The sequence below is a fragment of the Panthera onca genome, chromosome D2, assembly GCF_046562875.1.
Source record: "Panthera onca isolate mPanOnc1 chromosome D2, mPanOnc1 haplotype 2, whole genome shotgun sequence".
Lineage (NCBI taxonomy): Eukaryota > Metazoa > Chordata > Mammalia > Carnivora > Felidae > Panthera > Panthera onca.
In genome coordinates, this window is record NC_138349.1 from 39815011 (window position 1) to 39831637 (window position 16627).

The 16627-nt window shown below is 37.0% G+C and overlaps 1 protein-coding gene across 10 annotated transcripts in view; it reads right to left on the minus strand.

The window, feature by feature from the left end:
• Positions 1 to 16627, minus strand: part of MARCHF8 (membrane associated ring-CH-type finger 8) — a 123762-nt gene that overhangs the window by 89001 nt on the left and 18134 nt on the right. For 3 of the 10 annotated variants that reach the window (XM_081790504.1, XM_081790505.1, XM_060642146.3), the window contains exon 2: positions 12212 to 12273. The exons of the other annotated variants lie outside the window; for them this stretch is intronic. The gene's annotated coding sequence lies outside the window, so the exon portion shown is untranslated. The remainder of the gene's footprint in view (positions 1 to 12211; positions 12274 to 16627) is intronic. 10 annotated transcript variants of the gene reach the window in all.

Below are 16627 nucleotides of genomic sequence, written 5' to 3' on the forward strand. Positions count from 1 at the left end.
CCAGGATCAGGAGTGGGGAAACAGACTGTATCACCTGATGGAAGAAACAAGCAGACTCATGTTGCAAAAAGGCAGAGATACGGACAGGAGGTGTTTCATCAGGGGCCATTTTGTACCAAACTACCACATACTATTTGTGCTATTTTTCTCTCTGATAACAATTATTTTTTTTATTGGTAGAGATTTTTTTACTATAAAGTGTTTTTATATCTATTAAATCTAAAAATCAATTAGATTATGTAATATGTAAGGTGAAAAAAAAGTTACTGGGTTCCATATCTATTTCAGAATAATGGATCCAAAAATATTTCAAGGCTTAAAGACTAGAATTCCTTCTGACAGCAATACACATATGAAGTTACCATGTTTCTTCAAAAACACATGGATCTTTTGAAGCATCTTTATTACATTGATAGAGGAACACATTTTATAACAGAAAAATCTGACGCAGTTATAATTCATTTAAAGTGGTTCCTACAAAAGGAATTCTTTTCACATCATATAATATAGCATATAATGCTGCTGTGAGACAGCCCCGCACCAGCCAGCTATCATCTCAGGCTGGAGCAAGCACCTTCTCTACGTACTGCAGTAAAGTGGAGAAACCAGAGCGGGGCTTGCCTCACCTCTTCACACTGTGCCAAGACTCGACACTTTTAGTCTATTCAGGCTTACAATAATAACAATAAAGGCAGTTATAAATTTGATAACAATAACCTACTGTAGTGTGTCTAACAAATATGTAAAAAGAAGAATCACTGATAACTTTTCTACCTGTTATTATAGTTCTAATTAACTTTGGTATTTCTGTATTAGAAAGATTAACCTGAATCAATCACCACCTTTGAAAATCACTTTTATACAATATTATTCTTCTGAAGCACAACTACCAGCTGAGCCTATCTTGGGACCACTCTAGGAAAGACAGAGAGATCTTGCACGTGACTGGGGACATTGGCAGGACCAGACTTCCCAAAGGGCTGTTTACAAAAGGGACCAAGAGGACCAAGAAATCTCCATGGGTGGGTTGAGGAGAGGGGAGGAAGGAATGACAATTCACTGTAAAGCAAGAGCCCAGGTTTAATCCATATAAAGCCACAGAGCATGACTACAGAGTGGTGGCTTGGAGGACAACATGGTGTTCATCATTCACACTATGCTGCATAAAACAGGGGAGCTGTAAATAGAGTCTTTAACTCCATTTTCAAAAAGGCTCTGTGCAACAATAAAATTTCAAGGAGTTGGCAGCACAGGAAGTAACATCAGTTAGCCACAAATCTGATAGCACTATGGATGATAATGACCATCCTGGTGCCCTAGCCACGATGGCTGCCCTATCAACATAATGACATTTGCACTATAACAGTGACTGCATTGCCAATGCCAGGCACAGGAGTGGGAGCTCTTGGTTCTGCCTCCAGCACCAGCAGGTTTTGTGTGTGGGTATGTGTGCATATATACATATGTAAATGTCTGTGTAACATCCAACTATTAACATAGTGCAATTGGAGAGCATCCAGAAAAAGAATGAGAGTGGAATCACAAGGGAATTTTCACTTTTGCTATACAGATTGATTTTTTTCCCCGTTATGCTGTACCACAAATAAAACTTCCATTGTGAAGAAATGATACCTACATAAAGTAGAACATTTCAAGGCCTAAAGGGAAAAAAATATGTAGTAAAATCAGTAAAATTTAATACAGAATTTATGAAAAAGCCCCATTCATACTTTGACAATTCTTGCCTTAACATTTATTTATTGTTGAAAGACAGAGAGAGACAGAGTATGAGCAGGGGAGGGGGAGAGAGAGAGGGAGACACAGAGTCTGAAGCAGGCTCCAGGCTCTGAGCTGTGAGCACAGAGCCCAACGTGGGGCTCAAACCCACAAAACGCAAGGCCATGACCTGAGCCAAAGTCGGATGCCCAACCAACTGAGCCACCCAGGCGCCCCAATTCTTGCCTTTTAAAATCAAATATTCTAAGTGAATATATCTTTAAGAAGAAAAGGTGTGGTTTAAAAAGTAATAACTTTCTGGAAATTTCAATTATTCAAGAAGAACATAAATTTTAGGAAAGGAATGAATAATTTTAGTCTGTTCTAATTATCTAGAGATGATAAGCTACTGAATAGATCATAAACTTAATAGGCCATCAGAGGAAGCACAATATAAAAGTACAAGATTCAAAGTCAGGGAACCTGGTCTCAGTCCTGGGTCTGCTACCACTGCTAGTGAGCCTGTGCCAGAACAAACATTAACAGAGAGCTTACTGTACCAAAGACCAGTTCCATGTACTCTACATATACTAAATAAATCAATCCTCATAACCCTATGATATGGATCCTACTGTTATGTCCATTTTACCAACTGGGAATTAATATAGAGAACTGGACTGCTGTGCTAAGAGTCCCTCATCTGGTGATGACTAGCCCAGATGGCCAGCAGCAAGCCTAGTCCTAGAGTGTGTGTTCTGAATCACTTAGTTTCCTCAGTTTAGTACATCTCCCTACTTCCTGGTATAATTCATATTGAATTATAAATTCAATGAAAATATCTCTTAATGAAAAGAAATAATTTTGTTAATGATAATGTCTTTTAATGACTCGTAATGAAAATATCTTCAACTGAGGTTCTTTGGAGTCTAACAGACTAACATTGAAAAAATATATATAAGCTCACAATCAAATTTTACTTTACACATGAAGAAATAGGTCTCTGTGAGTGAGAGCAGAAAGAACAAATACCAGAAATAATATTTGAAGTGATAAAAGCTGAGATTTTCAAAAACATACAAAAGCCTTAGATCAAGATTCAAGAAAAACATAAGTAAAAGTTGAAAGTAAAAGAATTAAAAATGTTAACACTCATTTCTCAACTGAGAAGTGAAAATTAGGAAATGGAGCCAAACAGGGGTGCCTGGGTGGCTCAGTCAGTTGGGTGCCTGACTTTGGCTCAGGTCATGATCTCACAGTTTGTGGGTTCGAGACCCATATTGGGCTCTGTGCTGACAGCTTGGAGCCTGGAGCCTGCTTCCGATTCTGTGCCTCCCTCCCTCTCTGTCCCTCCCCTGCTCATGCTTTCTCTCTCAAGAATAAGCTTTTAAAAAAAGAAAGAAAAAATAAATGGAGCCAAACAGAAATCGTAGAAATGAAAAGGATGAAAATTCAAATTAAAAACTCACTGGGGGCGCCTGGGTGGCGCAGTCGGTTAAGCGTCCGACTTCAGCCAGGTCACGATCTCACGGTCCGTGAGTTCGAGCCCCGCATCGGGCTCTGGGCTGATGGCTCGGAGCCTGGAGCCTGTTTCCGATTCTGTGTCTCCCTCTCTCTCTGTCCCTCCCCCGTTCATGCTCTGTCTCTCTCTGTCCCAAAAATAAAAAAATAAACGTTGAAAAAAAAAAAACTCACTGGATGGGGGCGAGGGCACGTGGGTAGCTCAGTTGGTTAAGTGTCTGACTCTTGGTATCTGCTCAGGTCATGATCTCACAGTTGGTGAGACTGACAGTGCAGAGCCTGTTGGGAATTCTCTCTCTCCCTCTCTCTCTGCTCCTCCCCTGCTTGTGCTCTAAATAAATAAATAAATAGAAACTTGTTTAAAAATCTTTTTAAAAAATCGCTGGATGATCTTAACAGTAGGCTGAAGATGACAGAAAGAGTCCGTGAACTGGATAAAAGACCAAAAGAAATTATCCAAGATGAGAAATGGGAAGGAAAGTTGCAAAAAAAAAATGAACAAACTCTCACAAATCTGTGAGATAATTTCAAGAAGTATAATATATATATAATTGGAGACACAGATAAGGAAAAGTGTGAAACTGCAGGCATAAAAAGTATATGAAAATACGATAGCCAAAAACTTCTAACATTTGATGAAAAACACCGAATTGTAAATCCAAGAAACTAGTGGATACTAAGTTAGGATCAACATAAACAGAATTACACTACAGCATATCATGACCTACTGCAAAACAAAAATAAAGAGAAAAATCTTGAAAATGCCTAGAAAGAAAGAACAATAATAAACAATATGACAGCTGATTTTATCACTAAAAAAGCAGCCAAAAAACAATGAAACAACATCTATAATGCTGAAAAGAAAAAAACGTCAGCTCGTAATTCCACACGCAGCAAAAAATCTTTCAAAAATGAAAGACAAGATATTCAGATAAATGAAAACTAAGGAAATTCATCCCCAGTAAATGACACCTGATAAAAACTAGGATCTATAAAAAGGAATGAAGGGTTCCAGAAACGGTAAATATGTGGTAAATATAAAGAACTACCTTTCATTTTCTCCCTTTAATTTCTTTAGAAGACACACGCTATCGAATACAAGTTTAACACTGGGGCTTATAATATAGGTATATGTAAGATATATGACAATAACATCACAATGAATGGGACAGGAACAGAATTATATTTTTACAAGGTTCTTATATTTTACAGGAAGTGGTATAATATTAACTCTAAGAGTAGGAATAGATTGGGAAAGCTAAGGATGTACATTGCAATTGCAAATGTAACTGCTAAAAAATGTTCTTAAATGGAATACTAAAAAACAGTCAATTTGCCCCATACAGGGGGGAAAAGTTAACAGAAAAAGAAAAAAAGAGAGAGAGAGAGAGAGATCTAAACCCAACTATAGTCAATTCTCATTATTCACATTAGTTATGTTTTTAAACTTGCCATGAGTACTGCATTAGCAAATACACAACCATTACTCCTAGGTGAAATCCAGAATTAGGTTCCTGCAAGCCTTTGGCAACTACACTTTGGTCAACCAATCAATATATAACCTCGTTTTATGTTTGTTTCTGTTTCAAAACACCTTATTTAGCAAAAATATACTGTTGATTCATTAACACAGAACCCAAAACCAATAGCACTGTAACTCACATCTAAAAGGAAATTTATCTAACATGTCTATTTTCTCTGTAAGGCACATCACAGCCTCTTGCACCAAGGAACACTACACAGCACCTCACATTGTGTTTAGGGACTACTTTTTTTTTTCATAAATAAAATTTTTAAATAAAAATAAATTTTAAAAAATTCATTTTTTTCAACAAAAATATTTTTTACTTGAAGCATACTTCAAAACACATGGTTCTAAAAGATATATATAATACATCCATCCAAGAAAAATAGAACACATTTTCTTCAAGTACACACAGAAGAATCCCCTTGTTAAATCACATAAGACATACACAGTATGCACTGTATGTTAGCCAACTTTACAATAAATTATATTTAAAAATAAAAATATTTTTAAAAATTACATAAGACATAACAAACATTACAAATTTAGGAAGATCGAAATCATACCAAGTATATTTTCCAACCACAGTGGTATAAAACTAAAAATCAACAATAAAACAAAGCTAGAAAATCTACAATGTCAATATTAAATATTTAATATGTAAATATTAAACACACTACTGCATAAGCAATGGGCCAAATAAGAAACCAAACAGCAAATAAAAATACGTCTCCAAAAAAAAAAAAAGAACCATGTCATGTGAAAAGGCACTGAATACACTGCAAAAAGGACACATGCTTACAGTATGAAAGTTGAAACAAGAAAGCAGAGTATGACTTGCTCAACCTCAGCTGGAAACATGAATGTCAGATGACTCAAATTTTTCACTGCCCTGTGCACATCCATGAATGTCCTTGAGAGCGCTGCTGAGTACTGATTTTGGGGTTACAAATAATAAGTTTTAGTAAGCAGACAAACTTGAAAATACAGAATCCGTTAATAATGAAGATCAACTGTGTATTAGTAAATACATTAAGTATAAAGGGACTAAATATTCCAATTAAATGGTTGAGATTGTCAGACTGGGGGAAAAGAGGAAGAAACAAACAAACAAGACCCAATATACCATGTCTGTAAGAAATACACTTTGAATATAAAGACAAAAGTTAAAAGCAGGATGGAGGGGTGACTGGGTGGTTCAGTCGGTTGAGCATCCAACTGTTGATTTCAGCTCAGGTCATGATCCCAGGGTGAGTGTAGAGCCTGCTTAAGATCCTCTCTTTCCCTCTGTCCTTCTCCCCTCCCTCCTTCTCTAAAAATTTTTAAAACTTAAAAATTTTTAAAAATAGAATGCAAAAAGATATACTTAATGATAAAAAAAAAACCACAACTTTTCACAACTGACACAAAATGAAATTGTAAAAATCTGAATAGCCATGTATCTATTAAATAATTGAATTGGTTAGCCAACTCTTGCAAAAAGGAAGCTCAAAGCTCCAATGTTTCACCAGTGAATGCTATCAAACATATGAGAAAGAAAATTAAGGAGGAAACATTTCCCAACACATTTTAAATGACTTGCATAAACCTATTAGCAAAACCTAAAAAAATTACAAAACTACCACAAATCATGAATACAGGTTATAAATACAGATGAAAACACTCTTGGCAAACTAATGGAAAAATCAAAATCAGTAACTTGAAAAAGGGTAACACATCATGACCAAGTGGGGTTTATCCCAGGAATATAAAGCTGGATCAACATTTCAAACCCATTATCTTTTAATATAACAACAGATAAAACAGAAGCATTTGAAAAAAATCAACATCCATTCATAAAAAAAAAAATCCATCGATTAAAAAAAAAACAAAAAAACCTCTCAGAACACTACAAAGAAAAATTTCCTTTATCATATAAACCCACGGCAAATAACATAACAAAATCCTCAGGATTTCCCCACTCTGGACAAGTATGCCAACTCTCACCACCATACTTAACAACACAGAGGAGATCCTAGTCAATATAACAAGGCAAAAAAAAGAATTATAAGATATAAAAACTGGAAAGAATGATGCAAAATTGTCTCTTTTCACAGATGACATAATATTTTTTTTTTTTCAACGTTTTTTTTGTTTTTTTTTGTTTTTTTTTGTTTTTTTTTGGGACAGAGAGAGACAGAGCATGAACGGGGGAGGGGCAGAGAGAGAGGGAGACACAGAATCGGAAACAGGCTCCAGGCTCCGAGCCATCAGCCCAGAGCCTGACGCGGGGCTCGAACTCACGGACCGCGAGATCGTGACCTGGCTGAAGTCGGACGCTTAACCGACTGCGCCACCCAGGCGCCCCTCACAGATGACATAATATTAACAAATTCCTAAGAAATCTAAATCAGTTTAGCAAGATTAATCTAGGTCAATTTAGCAAGGCTGCAGGATGCAAGCTCAATATACAAAATTCAAATGTATTTCTATATACTAGCAGCAAAACAAAAATAAAATGTTAAAAATTTATCTTAAAATAATTTCAAAAGCACAGTAACTATGAAAAATTTTAACAAAAGTCATGCATGCCCCATATACTGAAAACTAAAATATACTGAGAAAAATTAAATATCTAAATAAATAGAGACATATACCTTGTTTGTAATTTGGAAGATTTAGTACTGAAAAGATGTTGATTCTGCCCAAATGAGGATTCCATTCACATTCCTACCAGGCATTTTACAGAAATCGGCCATTTGATTCTAAAATTTATATGGAAATGAAAAAGACCTAGAACAGGCAAAACAATCTTGAAAAAGAATAAAGTTGAAGGACTTACACATCTAGACTTATAAAGCTCAGTAATCAACAAACTATGGTTCTGGTCTAAGGACAAACAAATCACACCAGGAACACACTTATATGGTCAACTGATTTTTAAAAGAGGCACCAAAGCAATTCAATGGGGGAAGAGAAAGAAAGCCTTTTCAACAAATGGTGCTAGAGAAACTGGATCTCCACATCAGAACAAAAAGATAAACTTCAATCCCTATCTCACACCATAAACAAAAAATAATTTGAGATGGATCACAAATCAAAACTAAAAGCCAAAACTACAAAATTCCTAAAAATAAACTTAGGAGAATATCTTTGCACCATGACTGAAAGCAAGATGCAAAAGCATTTCACAGAATTCAATATATGCAGGAACACTAGAATGTACCCTCATGGTGTTGGATAATACTGTCAGTATCAACATAAATCTGTTTTTAATATATATACATGCGTATACATAGATGCATAAGTAAAAAATACAGATATATGTGTGCATGTGTGTGTATACACCCACAAACATATCCTGGCTCTGTCCATTAAAAGGGGCTAGAAGTAACAACACACTAGTTGCAGTAAGTACATCACGCGCCCAAATCTTGTTCCCCACTTTTCCTTGGAGAAAAGTTTGAAGGCTGAGGCACACAAAATGAGCCCAGAGAGTCTTGTCATACCAGAAAGCAAATAAGTACTCAAAGAATTGAGGACATGTAACAAGAACAATGGCATCAATTGGAAAAGGTTCACATGGACCAAATCCAGAACAATTAGAGTATCCAAATAATTAGAGTAACAAGTTATAGGCCACTAAATAAGAATATAGCTATGACTCACTCAAGTAAGCAACCAAATAAATGAGGGGTGGAGGAAAGAAGGAAAGCTCTTCTTTATAGCAGAATGTCAATAAATACAGAAGGAGGTATGGAGTTGGAAAATCACTGGATGCTAAAACCAGTGGGTAAAAGCTTGATGAGGAACATGGTATTCACAAAGTGTCAATAATTATTAACCTCAAAGGGAAAAAGTGTATCCTGGCAGTGGAAAAATCTAGCAGACAGCAACTAAACCAAGTTTTCAATTTTCTCACCAATACTGAAACTATCATCAAGTGGCTCCTAATATGATGCACTGAGAAAAATAAAGGTTTTTTTTGTTCTTTTGTGTTTTCCCTGTCTAAAATGTATAATCTGAATCTAATCATGAGGAAACTTCAGATAAGCATAAATTGAGGGACACTCTAGAAAATAACTGGTTTGTACTTTTCAAAAATTCAGTGTCAAGAATGACAAAGACAGGTTGAAATACTCCAGATTAAAGGAGACTAAAAAAACATGAGCTCACTATCATCCCATATTCCAGCAATGTCGATAACTCAGCTATCTCACAGTATTTTGTTCAGGCAGCTTGACTTATTAACTATCATTTACATCACAGTTCACTTTATCGACTAAACCAACTTGGTATTTTTATATCATCTAAACAGGGACAGCATGTGTCCACACTGTAAGGACAAGAGTTCGCAATCTCCACCCATTCCAAATGGCTGTGTTAGTTTTGGCATATGGTCACATAATTCTTGGCAAAGGCAATAAAAATGATGCATGCAGATAAAAAAAAAAAAAAAAAAAAAAAAAAAACCCTCTAGTGTGATTTTGAATTGCATACTGGGCAGGGAAAACAAAAGAACAATAAAGGACATTATAGAGACAATTGTTCAAAATGCAGTGTGAACTGTGAATTAGGTAACAATACTGTACCAATTATTAAGTTTCCTGACTAATATTTTCCTGTAGTTACATAAGAGAATGCCCTGGGGTGGGGGGCGCCTGAATGGCTCAGTTGGCTTAAGCATCCGACTTCAGCTCAGGTAATGATCTCGCAGTTCATGAGTTCCAGCCCCATGTCGGGCTCTGTGCTTTTCAGAGCTCAGAGCCTGGAGCCTGATTCAGATTCTGTGTCTCCCTCTCTCTCTTCCCCTTCTCCCCCCTCCTCTCAAAAATAAATAAACATTAAAAAAAAATTTTAAGAGAATGCCGTGATTCTTAAGAAACATACATGTGAGACTCAAATTAATCAGAAAAACATGCATTTATATATATGCATAGAGAGAACATGATAAAGCTAATGGGATAAAATATAAACAATGGGGGAATCTTGATAAAAGATGTGTGGTCATTCTTTGTATTCTTATATTTCTGTAAGTTAAAAATCATATAAAAAAAGTAACACATAACATAAAAGATATTAACTGAAAAACTGAAAAATGTTTTGACAAATATGACAGAAAAGGTTACTTCCTATAATATATAAAGAAACTTCATAAAGGAATAAAAAAAGTAACAAAAGACTAATGGGAAAGGATACATACCATTGATTTACAAAAGAAACTAATAAACTTTTAAAGGAAAAAGAAAAAACATCAACTTCGCTACTTTGCTAACAATTTAAGTAGGCAAAGAAACACAAGATGTTTTCCATCTCTTAAATAGTTGGCAAGGATGCCTTAAAATGGCCACTCAAAACCCTGCTAGTGAGAGTGTTAATTAGAACCTTTCAAAAAAAAAAAAAAAAAAAAAAACTTTCAGTAAAGCAAAGCAGTTCAGTAATATAAATCAACAGCCTTAAAAATATCCACACCATCTCACCCAGTGATTCTAGCTCATGACACTATCGTGAAGAAATCATCTGAACTGTGGATTTAAAATGTATGCCCAAAGATATACACCAAAGGATATTTACAGTAGCAAAATTCTTTGAAGCAAGCTATATGTTCAACAACAGAAAAATGGCTAAGTAATTAGGATACAACCATAAACGCAATACGCAGTCATTAAAAGTTATTAAACATGGAAATTTTTTAAAAAATATTTTTTTAATGTTTATTCATTTTTGAGAGAGAGAAAGTGAGCAGGGGAGGAGCACAGAGAGAGAGGGGGACAGAGGATTCTGAAGCAGGCTCTAAGCTGAGAGCAGAGAGTCCAATGTGGGGCTCAAACTCACAAACCGTGAGATCATGACCTGAGCCGAAGATGGACACCTAACCAACTGAGTCACCCAGATGCCCAAAAATGGGGAATGTTGAGCAATGAATGTTAAGAGAATAAAGTTTATAAAGGGGTGTCTGGGTGGCTCAGTCAGTTAAGCATCCAACTCTAAATTTCGGCTCAGGTTATGATTTTACGGTGGGCGGGACTGAGCCCCAAATCTTTGCACTGACAGCTGGAACCAGCTTGAGATTCTTTCTGTCCCTCTCTCTCTGCCCCTCCCCCGCTCACATGCAAAATAAATAAATATTTTTTTTTTAAAGAGGGAATAAGTTTATAAAAACAGGCATTCAGGATGACCCTGACTAGGTTAAAAAAAAAAAAATTCATAAAGCACAGAATAAAAGTACTAACAACAAACACTAATTGTCTGAATATATAAGCAAGGACGGTGAACACCTGTTCCAAGTCTCAAGTTAATCTATGGGCGCTCTCCTTGCCCACCCTTCACTGTCTGCCCCCACCCAAGACAGAGCTGCTCCTTACATGGTTACCTCCCTTGCTCTTTCAGCACTCATCCTTTCTTAAAGACATGTCACCATCCCTAATTGCACTCATTAAACATTTGCTGCTTCTTATTTACAAATTCTCTCACCTCATATATGTAAAAAAAACCCAAAAAACTATTAACTCTAGCTATTTAATTTACCTCAAAAATGAAATTAAAATTGAACACGGAAGTTCATCAAGAAGCAGTTTCTCTCTTCTTTGTTCCTTTCAAATAAAAACATTAAAGAGAGAACATCCCTGGAGCTTTCTTTCAAAACCCCACACTCCCAAGGCAGGCTTCAGATAGCATTAAGACATCACATACCTGATGAGCCTGATACCAGTGTCACTTCAGCTCACGTTCATGTCAGAGAACATTTGTTTTTAAGTCTAATCATTAGCTGCCACTAAAAAACACACTCATCTGTGTGTTGCAGTGATCAGCCACTACCCAGGGCCACACCTTAACTCCAACTCTGACCTATTCCCCACGGACTCCACTACCTCTGCCCTATTCCCCACCTTCCACTTGGCAACTTTCCACCTAATTAGCTGAGCTGAGCAGAGCACAGCCAAGGGGAGGAGGCCGTGAGCAAGGCTAGCAACATGGAGAAACCAGATGGGAGTAGGATGACCACAGCTGTGGCAGAGGGCTGGCTGAGAAGCATCCATAAGTCAGTGGTTCTCAGCCCGAGCAATTCTGCCACCCAGGGGACTTTTGGAGATATTTTTGATTGCCATAACTGTGGTAGTGTTATTGGCATCTAGTAAGAAGAGAGCAGGGATGCTGCTAAATATCCCATAATGTACAGGACAGCCACCCACAACAAAGAAGTATGCAGCCCCAAACCTCATTAGTGCTAACACTGAGACACCTGCTGTAAATTGATTTATCCACTAGTACAGCCTAATCCCAACTTAGAAGGAAAACAGCACTCAGTGGGTAAAGGAAACCTGAGGTAGGTTAGGAAAAGTACATACACACACACAACTTCCTCAACAAGATGCTAAGTCAGGGTGAGAGAACTGTTCCTTCGGTGACCAAAATTCTACCTTAGGAAATAGGAAAAAGAGCATGATAATTTTAAAAACGTAGTAAGAATACCTTTTTCCCCAAGGGCTTGCTCCTCCACGTATATTTCTTCAAAGACTACTTCATAGCAGAAACTGTAAGAAGATAATACTATCAAAATTGCCCATCCAGACTGGTAAACCTCTCTAGAGAAGTTGGCAATGCACTCACACAATGACAACTTTAGCTGCAGATCTCAACAAGATCTAAGAACCCAAACTCAAAGTTCCCTGCTTAGCTTCAGAAGAAAAAAAGAAAGAAAGAAAGAAAATAGCGGGGTGCCTGGGTGGCTCAGTGGGTTAAACGTCTGACTCTTGATTTTGGCTCAGGTCATGATCTCACAGTTCATGGGATCAGGCCCCACGTAGGGCTCTGTGCTGTTGGCAAATTCTCTCTCTGTTAGCAGTTGGGATTCTTCCTCTCTCCCTTTCTCTCTGCCCCTCCCCCGCTCAAACTTGCTCTCTCTCTCAAAATAAATAAATACTTAAAAAAAGTGGCAAACATTCACAGAGCAGTCAAAACAAAGAAAACAATAGTTCTGCTCTTCCCACATGAATCATCAAAAAACTACACAAGACTTAGGAGGAATGACATTTTTTTTTTAATTTTTTTATGTTTATTTAGTTTTTGAGAGAGACAGAGCACGGAGAGGGGGAGACACAGAATCGGAAACAGGCTCCAGGCTCTGAGCTGTCAGCACAGAGCCCGACGCAGGACTCGAACTCAAAGACCAGAAGATCATGACCTGAGCCAAAGTCGGATGCTCAACTGACTGAACCACCCAGGCGCCCTAGGAATGACATTTTCAAAACTGAGAACAAATAACACTTAGTCTACACTCTACCAAAAAAAATAAATAAATAAAAATAAAACTGCAGATAGAAAAGAATTTCGAATATGAATGTCATTGTTATAATTCAGTTAAAGTCTGTGACCACTCTGCCAGACTACAATATGGCTTTTCTTGATTATTTTATAACAACTTTATCATGTCACGATTTCCACCCATGGGAGGCCAGAAGGTTACAGAAATCATCCAGTACTATCCCTGGCTGAGGTATAAATCACTTTGACCTGACTCTGAAGCATCATTTGCCGGTCTGAACTTGGCCTTTGTCCTTTCAGTGTTAGGAAGGACTTAAGGTGGCCCATTTCAAACTTGGACAGGAGTATCTGTTAGAAATGTGTCCATTATGCTGAGTCAAGAGCTCTTCCCTTCCATCTACAAGTGTCAGTTTTGCCCTAGGTTAGAATCAGTGAAACAAACCTAATTATTGATCCATCAGCCCTTACTGTTTCTGTAAGATTATCATACCCTCCCCATCCCAAGCCTTTTTCTTTTCTTCTCCAGGCTATAAAATGTGCTCTCCTCATGAACTGTGTTATAGCTAGCTTGATTACGATTCAGTGAGAGACAAAAAAACAAACAAACAAAATAGAAGAGTTAGAAGCAATCTTAGAGATCAACCAGTTCAAACCCAAACCCACTTTTATAAATGAATGAAGTAAGGCAGAGAAAAAGCAAGGTTGCTTGCTTGCCAGAGGTCAGGCAGTTATTTAAAGAAAGTCGGGAGTGGAACTCAGGTTTCCTAACTCTTACACCTAATGCTCTCAGAACTATACAAAGTTGCAAAATATGCTGTGTTAAGTAACAGAATTGACATAATTTCTTTAAAGTTTTATGATAAAAAAAATAACTTTCAGTTTTAACAAGTTAAAAAAAAAACTTCACACCTCACATTGTCACAAACACCCTATGAAATAGTATAACTGTTATCATCCCCACTAGATGCATGGAAAACCCAGGCCCAAGGTCATACAGTAAGCACTGCAGCTGGCTCCAGGGCCCATATTCTTAACTATGCTACCTGAGTAAGTACTAGAACATCTCTAACATTATCTCATCTGAATTAATAAACTTAAGACTTCCGGTAATTCTTTAAAATTTTAATGCTTTGATAGAACTTAATATAAAAGTTATCCTTCTTAAGAACATATTAAAATTATTCTTTAAAAATTCATGATAAATGTAAAGGATTACAGCATAAGGATTATAATTGATAAGCTATAAATTTAAACGATATATTATGCCAGTATTCCTGGCATGTCATTTTATTTTTTTTAATTTTTGTAATGTTTGGGGTGTGTGGGTGGCTCAGTTGGTTAAGCATCCGACTTTGGCTCAGGTCATGATCTCATGGCTCGTGGGTTCGAGCCCCGCGTTGGTCTCTGTGCTGACAGCTCAGAGCCTGGAGCCTGCTTTGGATTCGGTGTGTGTCTCTCTCTCTGCCCCTCCTCCACTCACGCTCTGTAACATTTATTGATTTTTGAGAGAGAGAGACAGAGCATGAGTAACACTCTGTAACATTTATTTATTTTTGAGAGAGAGAGACAGAGCACGAGTGGAGGAGGGGCAGAGAGAGACACACACCAAATCCAAAGCAAGCTCCAGGCTCTGAGCTGTCAGCACAGAGACCAACACAGGCCTCGAACCCACGAGCCGTGAGATCATGACCTGAGCCAAAGTCGGATGCTTAACCAACTGAGCCACCCAGGCGCCCCTAAAATGTCATTTTAACTTAAAAATCAGGTTATGGTATTAAAGTATCATCATCTACATCAACTACCCTGAAGAGATTCACCTAAAAGCAATCTAATCTTTCTTGGGTAACACAGAAGTGGTCCATTTACAGAATGGAGCTTTTTGAGAAACCTTAGGCAAGCAGAGTTCCATGCTCTCAACCATTTCTCAAAGACTCTCCCAAATTAAGATTGTGCGCCATAAACAAAACAAACACTAGGCAAATAAAATATTACATCTGCCTAATTCATACTAATGTAATAAAACATAAATAAGTAATAAAAATATGGATTAAATATTTAAGATTAGCTCCTCTTCCATCAAGACTCTATTAAAATGACAGTGATGCAACTTTTAAAAAAGAAGTTTACATTTCTGGGAAGATAGAATAAATATTCTTTTCCCTACCTGTCCCCACTATATACAACTAAAAACCCTGGACATTATATATAAAACAAATATAAGATGCTGAAAGGCAGAGAAGAAGATAAACCAGATAGGAACCTCAAGATTCAAGGAACAACATAGTGTTGGGTTTCCTGGGTTTTCTTTTTGCTTCACACAACCCAAACTTACAGCTGAAGAATTGGCAATTCAGAAACACCAAGGGGTACAGACCAAAATGAAGCCCCAAGAAAAGCCAGCTCTTTCAAACCCAACAACCAGAAAAGGGTAAGTCCAGAAAGATAAAAAAAAAAAACAAAACTTTAAGACAATAAAACTTTTAGACATCTTACTCCAGCCAAACACCACAGAAAAAAACTGCAGCTACACTCCTACCCAGTCCAGCAAAGACAGAAGGTAGACTAGATTTCCACTCCCACCAAGATGTAACAAACCATCCCAGTATCCCCATCAGGATGGTATTAGAAAAAGCCAAGTTAACTAGCTGGGACTTTCATCCCCACCATTGCTGTGCCTCGGTGAAAAAAAAAAAAAAAAAAAAAAAAGTCTCAGCAAAGAAATACAGAATATAATGAAAAACCAAAAGGCAATTTCAGAACTGAAAAATATAATTACCAAAATACAAAAATCAATAGATGGACTCAAGATCAGAATGGTGGGGACAGAGAAAAGTCAGTGAACCAGAAGACAGAACAATAGAAACTACCCAATTTGAATGACAGAGAAAAAGCTGACTGAAAAAGAAAAATGAATAGAGTTTCAGGTACCTGTAGGACTGTTACTAAAAAGCTAATAATCATGTCATCACAGAGTGCCAGGCTGAAAAAGCACTTGAAATAATGGCTGAAAATTCATTCCCAAATTTCACAGATGTATATACTTATAGACTCAAGATTCTGAGCAAACTCTAAACAGGATAATCCTAAAGAACTCCTCACCAAGATATGTCATAGTCAAATTTTTGAACACTACAAAAAGAGAAAACATTTTGAAAACAGTGAGAGAGCAATGAGAACGCAGTGAGAGATTTTTCCTACAAGGGAAAAATCATTTAAATGATAGCAAATTTTTCAACAGAAACCACAGAGGCCAGAAAGAGACACAACACCTTTTCAAGGGCTGAAAGAAAAGAACTATCACCTTAGAACCCTATATCCAACAAAAATATCCTTCAGAGAGAAAAGGAAAATAAAGACATCCTGAAATGAAACTATGAAAATGTGTCACTAGCACATGTACTCTAAAAGAATGGAATGGCTACATGATGTTCTCTAAACAGAAAAGAAAGAGAACTTTAACAAAGTACTGACAAACAGAGTTCAGCAAATATAAAAAGAATTATAAGCCATGACCAAATGAAGTATTCCAAGGATATAAGATTTGCTAAATTTTTGAAATCTATAATGTTGATATACAACATTAAGAGGCTTGGGGAGCCTGGGTGGCTCAGTCAGTTGAGCGAC